Here is a 14550-nt window from a genome sequence, read left to right on the forward strand (position 1 = left end):
ACGTGCTTCACAGGAACTCAAACAATGTGGAAGGAAAAAATGAACATTTAACTTTTTTTGCAAACACTTTAATTCAGAACCATATTTTTTTATTTTCACAAGTGTAAAAACAGAAATTTAACCATACATTTTGTTGTGCAATTTCTCCTGAATACGCTGATACCCCATATGTGGGGGTAAACCACTGTTTGGGCGCACCGCAGAGCTTGGAAGAGAAGGAGTGCCGTTTGACTTTTTCAATGCAGAATTGGCTGGAATTGAGATCGGATGCCATGTCACGTTTGGAGAGCCCCTGATGTGCCTAAACAGTGGAAACCCCCCACAAGTGACACCATTTTGGAAACTAAACCCCTTAAGGAACTTAACTAGATGTGTGGTGAGCACTTTGAGCCCCCAAGTGCTTCACAGAAGTTTATAACGTAGAGCCGTGAAAATAAAAAATCGCATTTGTTTACACAAAAATGATATTTTCGCTCACAAATTCTTATTTTTACAAGGGTAACAGGAGAAATTAGACCACAAAAGTTGTGCAATTTCTCCTGAGTACGTCGATACCCCATATGTGGGGGTAAACCACTGTTTGGGCGCACCGCAGAGCTTGGAAGAGAAGGAGTGCCGTTTTACTTTTTCAATGTAGAATTGGCTGGAATTGAGATCGGATGCCATGTCGCGTTTGGAGAGCCCCTGATGTGCCTAAACAGTGGAATCCCCACACAAGTGACACCATTTTGGAAACTAGACCCCATAAGGAACTTAACTAGATGTGTGGTGAGCACTTTGATCCCCCAGGTGCTTCACGGAAGTTTATAACGTAGAGCCGTGAAAATAAAAAATAAAAATTTTTCTACAAAAATGATCTTTTTGCCCCAAAATTTTTATTTTCCCAAGGGTAACAGGAGAAATTAGACCACAAAAGTTGTTGTGCAATTTCTCCTGAGTACGTTGATACCCCATATGTGGGGGTAAACCACTGTTTGGGCTCACTGCAGAGCTTGGAAGAGAAGGAGTGCCGTTTTACTTTTTCAATGTAGAATTAGCTGGAATTGAGATCGGATGCCATGTCGCGTTTGGAGAGCCACTGATGTGCCTAAACAGTTTAAACCCCCCACAAATGACACCATTTTGGAAACTAGACCCCTTAAGGAACTTATCTAGATGTGTGGTGAGCACTTTAAACCCCCAGGTGCTTCCCGGAAGTTTATAACGTAGAGCCGTGAAAATAAAAAAGTCGCATTTTTTCTACAAAAATGATATTTTGCCCCAAAAGTTTTATTTTCACAAGGATAACAGGAGAAATTAGACAACAAATGTTGTTGAGCAATCTCTCCTGAGTACGTCGATACCCCATATGTGGGGGTAAACCACTGTTTGGGCGTACTGCAGAGCTTGGAAGAGAAGGAGTGCCGTTTTACTTTTTCAATGTAGAATTGGCTGGAATTGAGATCGGATGCCATGTCGCGTTTGGAGAGCCCCTGATGTGCCTAAACAGTGGAAACCCCCCACAAGTGACACCATTTTGGAAACTAGACCCCTTAAGAAACTTATCTAGATGTGTGGTGAGCACTTTAAACCCCCAGGTGCTTCACGGAAGTTTATAACGTAGAGCCGTGAAAATAAAAAATTCTTTTTTTTCACTCAAAAATGATTTTTTAGCCTGCAATTTTTTATTTTATCAAGGGTAACAGGAGACATTGGACCACAAAATCTGTTGACCAGTTTGTCCTGAGTATGCTGATACCCCATATGTGGGGGGAGGGCACTGTTTGGGCACCCATCAGGGCTCGGAAGGGAAGGAGCGCCGCTTGGAATGCAGACTTTGATGGGATGGTCTGCAGGTGTCATGTTGCAATTGCAGAGATCCTGATGTACCTAAACAGTAGAAACCCCCCACAAGTGACTCCATTTTGGAAACTAGACCCCCCAAAGAGCTTATCTAGATGTGTGGTGAGCACTAGGAACCCCCAACTACTTCACAGAAGTTTATAATGTAGAGCCATGAAAATAAAAAAAATCATATTTTTTCCACAAAAATGATCTTTTCACCCCCAAATTTTTACTTTCACAAGGGTAACAGGAGAAATTGGACCCCAAAATTTATTGTGCAATTTATGCTGAGTAGGCTGATACCCTATATGTGGGGGATAAACCACTGTTTGGGTGCATGGCAGAGCTTGGAAGGGAAGGAGCGCCGTTTTGGAATGCAGACTTTGATAGAATGGTCTGCAGGCATTATTTTGCGTTTGCAGAGCCCCCGATGTACCTAAACAGTAGAAACCCCCCACAAGTGACCTCATTTTGGAAACTAGACCCCCCAAGGAACTTATCTAGATGTGTGGTGAGAACTTTGAATGTCCAGGTGCTTCACAGAAGTTTATAATGCAGAGTCGTGAAAATAAAAATAAAAAATTTCCACAAAAAAAGATTTTTTAGCCCCCAAGTTTTTATTTTCACAAGGGTATCAGGAGAAATTGGACCCCAAAAGTTGTTGTCCAATTTATCCTGAGTACGCTGATGCCCCATATGTGGGGGTAAACCACTGTTTGGGCGCACGGCAGAGCTCAGAAGGTAGGGAGCACCATTTTACTTTTTGAGCACAAAATTGGCTGTGGCGTTTAGAGACCCCCTGATGTACCTAAACAGTGGAAACCCCCCAATTCTAACTCCAACCCTAACCCCAACACACCCCTAACCCTAATCCCAACCCGATCCATAATCCTAATCACAACCCTAACCCCCAAAACACCCCTAACCCTAAAGCTAACCATAACCCTAATCAAAACCCTAAACCCAACACCCCCCTAATCCTAATCTCAACCCTAACCTCAAAACCTAACCCTAATCCCAATACACCCCTATCCTTAATCCCAACCCTAGCCTTAACCCTAATCCCAAACCTAACCATAATCCCAAATGTAACCCTAATGCCAACCCTAATCCAAATCCTAATCCCAACTCTAACCCTAACTTTAGCCCCAACCCTAGCCCTAACCCTAACTTTAGCCCAAACCCTAACTTTAGCCCTAAACCTAGCCCCAACCCTAACCCTAACTTTAGCCCCAACCCTAGCCCTTACCCTAGCGCTAACCCTAATCCTAGCTCTAACCCTAACCCAAGCCCTAACCCTAACCCTAAGGCTATGTGCACATGTTGCGGATTTTACTGCGGATCCGCAGCGTTTCCGCAGCTGTGGGTCCGTAGCAGTTTCCCATGAGTTTACAGTACAATGTAAACCTATGGGAAACATAAAACGCTGTGCCCATGCTGTGGAAAAAAACACACGGAAACGCAGCGGTTTATATTCCGCAGCATGTCAATTCTTTCTGCTGATTCCGCAGCGGTTTTACACCCTAACACTACCCCTACCCCTAACCCTCCCCCTAACCCTAACCCTAACCCTACCCCTAACCCTATTTCTAAAATAGAAATTCATAATTTTTTTTTATTTTATTATTTTTTTCTTACTAAGGGGGTGATAAAGGGGGGGGGTTATTTACTATTTTTTTTATTTTGATCACTGTGATAGGATCTCACAGTGACCAAAATAAAAAAAGAGGAAGAATTTTCTTCTGCCGGCCGGCAGATCATGGTGGGCGTACTGCCCATGCGCCCGCCATTTTCTTACCGGAGCAAGAAGCCGGCGGCCAGCAGAAGAAGCAGGAGGACCCAGGGACACCGGTAAGTATAACAGGGTCCCCGAATCCCCCTATTTCTCTGTCCTCTGATGTGCGATCACATCAGAGGACAGAGAATGACATCGCTTTTTTTTTTTTTTTTTTGCGGTCGCCGGTAAACAGTTAATTACCGGCGATCGCAAAACGGGTCGGTAAAAACCGACCCCGATCATGTTCTTTGGGGTCTCGGCTACCCCCGGCAGCTGAGACCCCAAAGAACATCCGAGTGCCGGGCGGCGGGCGCACTACGCATGCGCCCGCCATTATTTCCCCGGAAAAAGATGGCGGCGCCCATCGGGAGCCACGAGGAGCACCGGGGGAGGTAGGTGAGCATTGGGGGGCTATCGGGGGCTATCGGGGACCACATTTCTCTGTCCTCTGATGTGCGATCACATCGGAGGACAGAGAAATTAAATGGCAAATTGCGTTTTTTTTTTGTTGCGACCGCCGGTAAACGGTTAATTACCGGCGATCGCAACTCGGGGGTCGGTAAAAACCCCCCGAATAATGTTCTCTGGGGTCTCGGCTACCCTCGGCAACCGAGACCCCAGAGAAAATCCGACTCTGGGGGGCGCTATTCACTTTTTCCACAGCGCCGTTAATTAACGGCGCTGTGGTTTAAGTACCCTTAGCAGCCGCTGTTAAAAGGCGTATCGGCGGTCGTTAAGGGGTTAATAAAGTGTTTGCTGTTTGTTTACCTATGACATCTGCTTCCGTATAATTTTTTTTTCGTTTTTTCATGATTTTCTGGAAGAGTCATTCTAATAGGCCAGGTTTAAACTATATGTTTCTGTAATATCCTACGGAGGTCTGGAGTTGGAATGATGCTCAAAATCAAAATGGAAAATGAAGTTACAGGCTGATCCAAATACAGTGGAGATGCCACAAGACAAGGAAATGATGCTCAGTAGTGTGTGTGGCCTCCACATGCCTGTATGACCTCCCTACAATGCCTGGGCATGCTCCTGATGAGGTGGCGGATGGTCTCCTGAGGAATCTCCTCCCAGACCTGGACTAAAGCTTTCGCCAACTCCTGGATGGTCTGTGGTGCAACGTGACGCTGGTGGATGGTGCGAGACATGATGTACCAGATGTGTTCAAACAGATTCAGGTCTGGGGAATGGGCAGGCCAGTCCATGGCTTCAATGCCTTCATCTTGCAGGAACTGCTGACACACTCCAGCCACATGAGGTCTGGCATTGTCCTGCATTAGCAGGAATCCAGGGCCAGCATATGGTTTCACAAGCGGTCTGAGGATCTCATCTAGGTACTGTGGTGATACGCTACCTGAGTGTGTTGGGGGACACTCGCTTGGCATAGGATTCAAGCACTCAGGCACAGTACCTCACACAAATCTGGTCAAATCCGGTTTATTAAACGTCATAAACCACATGACATACAGTCTATTTCATTATGTCCATGAACTTATCACGACCACCAGTCTGTTCATGCAGCAGATAAACTTCTCTGCCACATATTACAATCCCCTTGTCCGGAGTTACCTTTCAGGAGTTCCACTCCTCACGCTGACTTCACGTCAGTCCCAGGTCCTCAAAACAGACCGTCCAGGTCTATGGTCTCTAGGTGCTTCCAGGACGACTCCACTCCCAGGAGCCTCCAACACTGACCGTCCAGGTCTACGGTCTCTAGGTGCTTCCAGGACGACTCCACTCCCAGGAGCCTCCAACACTGACCATCCAGGACCTACAGCACACAGGCCACTCAGAGCCAAAATATGGTTTCTGTGTGCTGTTCAGGATGTCTGTCCCCACTTGGAACTGTCCAACACACAGGCCACTCTGCAGTGTCCAGCCAGGACACATGGAAGTCTGTCCACACTTGCAGACTCCCTAACACTCACCCCATGTGCTACACACACCTCCTTTACATAGGTGTAACCACACCCAGGTACCTGTCAGATGGCCAGTCAGGTGAGTGTGACAGGTCCTTAAACACAAAACCATCTTAGGTGTTCAGACACGCCTCTTTGGGTGGGTTTGTAGGTGACTGGACCCACCCATCTCTCCAATTACCTGGAAGCCTTCCCAATGTAAACAAATCCCTCAGCAGTAGATCTGCTTGAGCAAAACATACCCAGGCTTCCATTACAGGACCACCCACCTCTGCTATACATACCGGCCATTCACGACACTGCCAGTCACTGTTTCATCACAACTATGCCTCCAAGTGCATCTTGAAGTGCACACAAAGTGCCCCCTGGCTCTAAAATTGGTCACTGCACCACAGTACCTAATGGCAGTCAGGCTACCTCTGGCAAGCACATGGAGGGCTGTGCAGCCCTCCAAAGAAATACCAGCCCACACCATTACTGACCCACTGCCACACCGGTCATGCTGAAGGATGTTGTAGGCAGCAGATTGCTTTCCACAGCATCTCCAGACTCTGTCACGTCTGTCAAATGTGCTCAGTGTGAACCTGCTTTCATCTGTGAAGAGCACAGGGCGCCAGTGGCGAAATTGCCAATCCTGGTGTTCTGGGGCAAGTGCCAAGCATCATGCACGGTGTTGGGCTGTGAGCACAACCCCATTTTTGGACGTCGTTCACTAAGACCATCCTCATGGAGTCGGTTTCTAACCGTTTGTGCAGACACATGCACATTTGTGGCCTGCTGAAGGTCATTTTGCAGGGCTCTGGCAGTGCTCCTCCTGTTTCTCCTTATACAAAGGCTGAAGTAGCAGTCCTGCTGCTGGGTTGTTGCCCTCCTACGGCCCCCACCACGTCTCCTGGTGTACTGGCCTGTCTCCTGGTAGCGTCTCCAGCCTCTGGACACTACGCTGACAGATACAGCAAACCTTCTTGCCACAGCTTGAATTAATGTGCCATCCAGGATGAGCTGCACTACCTGAGCCTCTTGTGTGGGTTGCAGCGTCCATCTCATGCTATCATGAGTGTGAAAGCACAGCCAACATTCAAAATTGACCAAAACATCAGCCAGAAAGCATTGGTACTGAGATGTGGTCTGTGGCCCCACCTGCAGAACCTCTCCTTTAGGCCGGCGTCACACTGGCGAGTTTTACGGACGTAAGAGCGCAGAAACTACGTCCGTAAAACTCGCATTACATACGGCACAATTATTCTCAATGGGGCTGCTCCTATTAGCCGTATATTACGGTTCAGTATTATACGGCTTTCTACGGCCGTACAAAATCGCAGCATGCTGCGTTTGTCAGCGTACTGCGGAAAAAAATCGCCAATGAAAGTCTATGGGGGCGAGAAAAATACGGATTCCACACGGACCAGCAGTGTGACCTGCGAGAAATACGCAGCGGTGTTAGTGAAAAGTCGGTAATTCAATTGCCGGCTTTTCATTTCTCCTGCACAAACCCGACAGGATATGAGACATGGTTTACATACAGTAAACCATCTCATATCCCCCTTTTTTTTGCATATTCCACACTACTAATGTTAGTAGTGTGTATGTGCAAAATTTCAGCGCTGTAGCTGCTAAAATAAAGGGTTAAATGGCGAAAAAAATTGGCGTGGGCTCCCGCGCAATTTTCTCCGCCAGAATGGTAAAGCCAGTGACTGAGGGCAGATATTAATAGCCAGGAGAGGGTCCATGGTTATTGGCCCCCCCGTGGCTAAAACATCTGCCCCCAGCCACCCCAGAAAAGGCACATCTGGAAGATGCGCCTATTCTGGCACTTGGCCACTCTCTTCCCACTCCCTGTAGCGGTGGGATATGGGGTAATGAAGGGTTAATGCCACCTTGCTATTGGAAGGTGACATTAAGCCAGATTAATGATGGAGAGGCGTCAATTATGACACCTATCCATTATTAATCCAATTGTAGGAAAGGGTTAAAAAACACACACACACATGATTGAAAAGTATTTTAATGAAATAAACACAGCGGTTGTTGTAATAATTTATTGTTCTCTCAAATCCATTTGCAGTCCCTCGCTTGGCAACATAATAAACGCACAAGATACATACCTTCTGATGTACTGTCAGGTCCAACGATGTAATCCATCTGAAGGGGTTAACTAATATTACAAGCAGGAGCCCTGCTATAATGCAGCTGTGCTCCGTGCCTGTAATTCCCCTGCGAATGAATGAAATGTAGGTCATTGACCTACATTTCATTCATTCGCGGTGAGGCGCCCTCTGGTGGATGTTCTCATGAACTGCAGCCTGGGAACTTTTTCCCACGCTCCAGGTCATATGAGGACATCCACCAGGGGGCGCATCACCGCGAATGAATGAAATGTAGGTCAATGACCTACATTTCATTCATTCGCAGGGGAATTACAAGCACGGAGCACAGCTGCATTATAGCAGGGCTCCTGCCTGTAATATTAGTTAACCCCTTCAGATGGATTACATCGTTGGACCTGACAGTACATCAGAAGGTATGTATCTTGTGCGTTTATTATGTTGCCAAGCGAGGGACTGCAAATGGATTTGAGAGAACAATAAATTATTACAACAACCGCTGTGTTTATTTCATTAAAATACTTTTCAATCATGTGTGTGTGTGTTTTTTAACCCTTTCCTACAATTGGATTAATAATGGATAGGTGTCATAATTGACGCCTCTCCATCATTAATCTGGCTTAATGTCACCTTCCAATAGCAAGGTGGCATTAACCCTTCATTACCCCATATCCCACCGCTACAGGGAGTGGGAAGAGAGTGGCCAAGTGCCAGAATAGGCGCATCTTCCAGTTGTGCCTTTTCTGGGGTGGCTGGGGGCAGATGTTTTTAGCCACGGGGGGGGCCAATAACCATGGACCCTCTCCTGGCTATTAATATCTGCCCTCAGTCACTGGCTTTACCGCTCTGGCGGAGAAAATTGCGCGGGAGCCCACGCCAATTTTTTCCGCCATTTAACCCTTTATTTTAGCAGCTACAGCGCTGAAATTTTGCACATACACACTACTAACATTAGTAGTGTGGAATATGCAAAAAAAAAGGGGATATGAGATGGTTTACTATATGTAAACCATGTCTCATATCCTGTCGGGTTTGTGCAGGAGAAATGAAAAGCCGGCAATTGAATTACCGGCTGTTCACAGATATCGCGCTGAATGAAATCTAAATACAGAATATATATATATGTGTCTCAATGACATATATATATATATATATATATATATACTGTATATATGTTTTACCGAACATTTGAGCACATAAATCCATTAGATGTCGGTTTTGCAAGCCTGCGCGAAAATCTCGCAGTACGGATGCCATACGGATTACATACGGAGGATGCCATGCGCAAAATACGCTGACACACCCTGACTACGGATCACTATTTTGGGAACATTTCACCGTATTTCGGCCGTATTACGGCCGTAAAATACGGACCGTATTGTCTTACGCCGAGTGTGACGCCGGCCTTATTGAGTGTGTCTTGATAATTGCCAATAATTTCCATCTGTTGTCTATTCCATTTGCACAACAGCATGTGAAATTGATTCTCAAACATTGTTGCTTTCTAAGGCTGGTTTCACATTTGCGGTTGTGTCCGCAGTGTTTCTACCGCATATATCTGCATGCGTTTTGTATTCCTATCTTTAACATTAAAAACACATGCGTTTTTGTTTGTTCGCGTTTTGCCGCGTTTGACGACGCATGCGTCGTTTTGTCGTTTGCGGCTTGTCGCGGAAATGCAACATGTAGTAATTTTTAGAGACGTCAAATTGCCGCCTGGAAATGCATGTGGTCGATTGCGCAAGGTTTGCGGCAAAAAAACGCATTGCTGTCTATATGAACGCATGCGTTCATAAGCACATGCGTTCGTGAACGCATGCGTTCCACAACAGAAAAAATGTGTAGACACTGCGTCGTCAAATGCGGCAAAATGTGAACAAACAAAAACGCATGCATCCCTAATGATAAATATAGGAATACAAAACACATGCGGATATTAAAACGCAAACGCAGGAAAAAAACGCATGTAAATGCGTACAAACGCAGCGTTTTTTTAACCGCATGCGCTACCGCATGCGTCTAAAAAACGCCGCGTTTGTGCACTTTTACATGCGTTTTTTCAACCACTTGTGGATGCGTTTTATACACTGCGGATTTAAGCGCAAATGTGAAAGTAGCCTAAGTGGACAGTTTGATTTCACAGAAGTTTGATTTACTTGGAGTTATATTCTCTTGTTTAAGTGTTCCCTTTATTTTTTTGAGCAGTGTGCAGTATATGTAACTGGCTATAATGCCAAAAAAATGTGATTCAATAAAAAAAATATAATTTGTATATATTATAAAGTGCAATACATAGTACAAGCAAACATGGCAAACAATTTTAAGGTCCTATGTAAGTCAGAAAAAGTGTTGCATACCCCGTAGCTAGAATAATAACTCACCATAATCATACATATGCAACCATACACCTCATTCTATATAAAGTAACGGTGTATGGTTGCATATGTATGATTATAGTGAGACCACTTACACCCTCACTGAAAGGGCCTATAGTGGTTTTTACTTATATGGTGCCTGTACACATATATGTATATAGAATTGCAAATGTGAGACTATGCTGTTATTTTTACATCTGGGTGTTTGGGGTTTACATAGGAGTATATTTAATCATTTTTATTATTGAACATATATAGTGCTAGGTGTCAAGTTCCTTCCGCTGCACAGGGGGAATCTGAAACCATCTCCGCTGCGGTTTCCCATTCTCCTCCTGCCGCAGTGGGGCCTGCTCAGCAGCGTCTGGCTCAAGCTGATACTGTGCGGCTGGTTACTGCTGTCCTTCCAGGATCAGCCATTGTAACCAGTACTGATCAGCGGCGAGCAGGTGCTCCTGGGACTAAGTCCTGCTTTTCTTCTTCTGAGCATGCCCAAGGGACAACCTCTCATTGGAGGTCGGAGGTCACATGCCCAGGTCCTGTAGCAGCTCCTATTGGACCATGAGGTCGAACCGATGTGTGAGCAAGCGTCCCTCCGCCATAACTCAGCAGCAGGTTCCATCTCTACACGGTGGACCCCGGGCTGCGAATGCACCTTATACCATCCATATAATTATTTGGTGCGTTCCACCAGCCCTAACATTATACTAGCGCCAGGGTCTGGCTAGTAATGGTGGACGAACAGCAACTGCAGCAGTACATCCAGCAGCTGGAGGGCAGGTTGGCGGCTCTCGAGCACACAACCTCAGCAGTGGATGTTACCGCAGTTGCTGTTCAGGCTGCTAGCATGGCTGCAGCTAGTTTGTCCACTGCCACCCCTGCTCCATTTTTTCGTCTCCCGTTGCCAGACAAGTTTGCTGTTGATAGTAAGCTGTGTAGGGGATTATTGAGCCAGTGTGCTATACATCTTGAGCTCCTGGCTGCACGTTTTCCCATGGAGTGGGCTAAGGTGGGATTTATTATATCCCTCCTGTCGGACAGGGCGTTGGAGTGGGCTACACAGCTGTGGGAGTGCAACGATCTTGTGGTGCAGAGTGCTCCGCGGTTCTTGAGCACTCTGAAGCAGGTCTTTTTGGGACCTTAAGCCACCCATGATACGGCGCTCCAACTGCTGGCATTTACACAGGATTCATCCATGGTCAGCCATTTTTCTGTCCCTGTATTCTGGATGGGACTAGCTGACCATGTGAAGGATGCCTTGGCCACTAGAGAGATTCCTGCCACACTGGAGGAGCTAATAGCAATATCTACCCACATCGACTTTCATTTTAACCCCTTCCCGACATCGGACGTACTATCCCGTCCGATGTCGGGTCCCCTGCTTTGATGTGCGCTCCGGCGGTGAGCGCACATCAAAGTCGCGACATGTCAGCTGTTTTTTACAGCTGACATGTGCGCGCAATAGCGGCGGGTGAAATCGCGATCACCCGCCGCTATTAACTAGTTAAATGCCGCTGTCAAACGCAGACAGCGGCATTTAACTACCGCATCCGGCCGGGCGGCCGGAAATGAGCGCATCGCCGACCCCCGTCACATGATCGGGGGTCGGCGATGCTTGTATATTGTAACCATAGAGGTCCTTGAGACCTCTATGGTTACTGATCGCCGGTGGCTGTGAGCGCCACCCTGTGGTCGGCGCTCACAGCACACCTGCATTTTAGCTACATAACAGCGATCTGATGATCGCTGTTATGTAGCAGAGCCGATCGGGCTGTGCCTGCTTCTAGCCTCCCATGGAGGCTATAGAAGCATGGTAAAAGTTAAAAAAAAAAGTTAAAAAAAATGTGAAGAAAAAAATAAAAAAAATATAAAAGTTTAAATCACCCCCCTTTCGCCCCAAGCAAAATAAATCAATAAAAAAATAATCAAACCTACACATATTTGGTATCGCCGCATTCAGAATCGCCCGATCTATCAATAAAAAAAAGCATTAACCTGATCGCAAAACGGCGTAACGAGAAAAAAAATCGAAACGCCAGAATTACGGTTTTTTGGTCGCCGCGATTTGCATTAAAATGCAATAACGGGCGATCAAAAGATCACATTTGCACCGAATTGGTATAATTAAAAACGCCGTCTTGGCACACAAAAAATAAGCCCTCAACCGACCCCAGATCATGAAAAATGGAGATGCTACGAGTATCGGAAAATGGCGCAATTTTATTTATTTATTTTTTTGCAAAGTTTGGAATTTTTTTTCACCACTTAGGTGAAAAATAACCTAGACATGTGAGGTGTCTATGAACCCATACTGACCTGGAGAATCATAATGGCAGGTCAGTTTTAGCATTTAGTGAACCTAGCAAAAAAAACAAACAAAAAACAAGTGTGGGATTGCACTTTTTTTGCAATTTCACCGCACTTGGAATTTTTTTCCCGTTTTCTAGTACATGCCATGGTAAAACCAATGGTGTCATTCAAAAGTACAACTCATCCCGCAAAAAATAAGCCCTCACATGGCCAAATTGACGGAAAAATAAAAAAGTTATGGCTCTGGGAAGGAGGGGAGTGAAAAACGAAAACGGAAAAACGAAAAATCCCACGGTCATGAAGGGGTTAATGAGCAAAGGTTGGAGTGAGCCCAGTGTAGGCAGAGGCTTCGGCTGGCTCCCACCTTCACCAAACCTTCGGAATCTCTGGTCCAGGCATCTGAGCCACATTAGAACATGGAGGTGACACGAGTGGGGTCTAAGTCCCAGACAGCTCGTGCACACAAGGTCTGTCCTGTCAGCCAGCAGTCGGGACATTATGCCAGAAAATGTCCCCAGCGTTCAGGAAAACATCAGCCTCTAGTGGTTTTAGGAGGAGGTACACTAGACACGGCGACGTTTTCCTCCAAATTGTCCTTCAGGGGGACAATTACCATAGGCCCATCCACTCATACGGTAGAGCTTTGCGAAGATTCTGGGGCGGAGGGCAACTTCATGTCTTCTGCCTTCGCCCAACGGCACGCAATACCCCTGGTGATGCTCGCCAAACCAGTGACCATATGAGTGGTGAATCGGTTGACACTGCCCTCACAGATCACACACCAGACCATCCCATTTACTCTTTCTATGTCACCATCCCATCAGGTGATTATCTCCTTACTTGTCATTCCTGAGGGAATTGATGAGGTCCTGTTACAGATACCTTGGCTATGGTACCACTCCCCTCATATTGAGTGGTCCACAGGGAGAATTTTGGCATGGAGTGAATTCTGTGAGGGTAGATATCAGAGGGAGTGCGTTCAGGTTGCTACTACTGAGGTACCCGCAGATCTTTCCTCTCTCACCAAACGCTATTGGCCCTATGCGGACGTGTACTCCAAGAGGGCTGCTGAGACTCTTACTCCTCACCGCCCCAATGACTGTCCTATTGACCTCTTGTCTGGTGCTGAGCCTTCCTGGGGTCAAGTCTACCCGTTACCTCTCCTGGAGACAGAGGCGATGTCTCTTTACATCCAGGAGAATCTGGCAAGAGGATTCATTAGGAAGTCAGTGTCACCCGCAGGGGCTGGGTTCTTCTTCGTGCAGAAGAACGGAAAATTACGCCCCTGCATAGACTACAGGGGTCTTGACGCCATAACTGTTAAGAATAAGTACCCTCTGCCACTTATATCTGAGCTCTAAATAGGTTGTGGGGGCAAGGGTATTTTCTAAGCTTGATCTGCGGGGTGCATACAACCTGATTCGCATACGTGAGAGGGACGAATGGAAGACGGCATTTAACACCAGGGATGGGCACTATGAATACCTGGTGATGCCCTTCGGGCTCTGTAATTATCCTGCCGTTTTCCAAGACTTTGTGAACGATATCTTCCGGGATATGCTCATCACCTCGGTCGTAGTTTATCTGGATAATATTCTCATCTACTCTCCAGATATAGATTCCCACCGAAGAGATGTTTGCAAAGTCTTTGACCTCTTATGGGCAAACTCCCTCTATGCCAAGTTGGAAAAGTGTGTGTTTGAGCAGGAGTCATTGCCTTTCCTGGGCTATATCATCTCCGCCCGGGGGTTGGCCATGGATACTGCCAAGCTACAGGCTGTGATGGACTGGAAGGAACCCCATTCTCTCAAAGAAGTGCAGCGCTTTATGGGGTTCATAAACTATTATCGCCAGTTGATTCCTCACTTCTCAACCTTGGTAGCTTCCCTGGTTGCCCTCACCAAGAAGGGAGCTAATCCCAAATTGTGGTCGGAGGAGGTCTCCAAGGCCTTCCTCTCTATCAAGTCACACTTCGCTAGCGCTCCTATTTTACATCACCCCGAAGTTGATAAACCATTTATCATGGAGGTGGATGCCTCTTCTGCCGGTGCTGGAGCAGTCCTCTTCCAGAAGGATGCTCAAGGTCGGAAGCATCCTTGCTTCTTCTTTTCCAAGACCTTCTCACCGGCAGAGAGGAATTATTCCATCAGGAACAGGGAGTTGCTAGCCATGAAGTTGGCCTTTTCAGAGTGGAGACACCTCCTGGAGGGGGCTCGCTATCCCTTCCAAGTATTCACCAA

The sequence above is a fragment of the Ranitomeya variabilis genome, chromosome 1 (genome assembly GCF_051348905.1).
Source record: "Ranitomeya variabilis isolate aRanVar5 chromosome 1, aRanVar5.hap1, whole genome shotgun sequence".
NCBI classification, from domain to species: Eukaryota; Metazoa; Chordata; class Amphibia; order Anura; family Dendrobatidae; genus Ranitomeya; species Ranitomeya variabilis.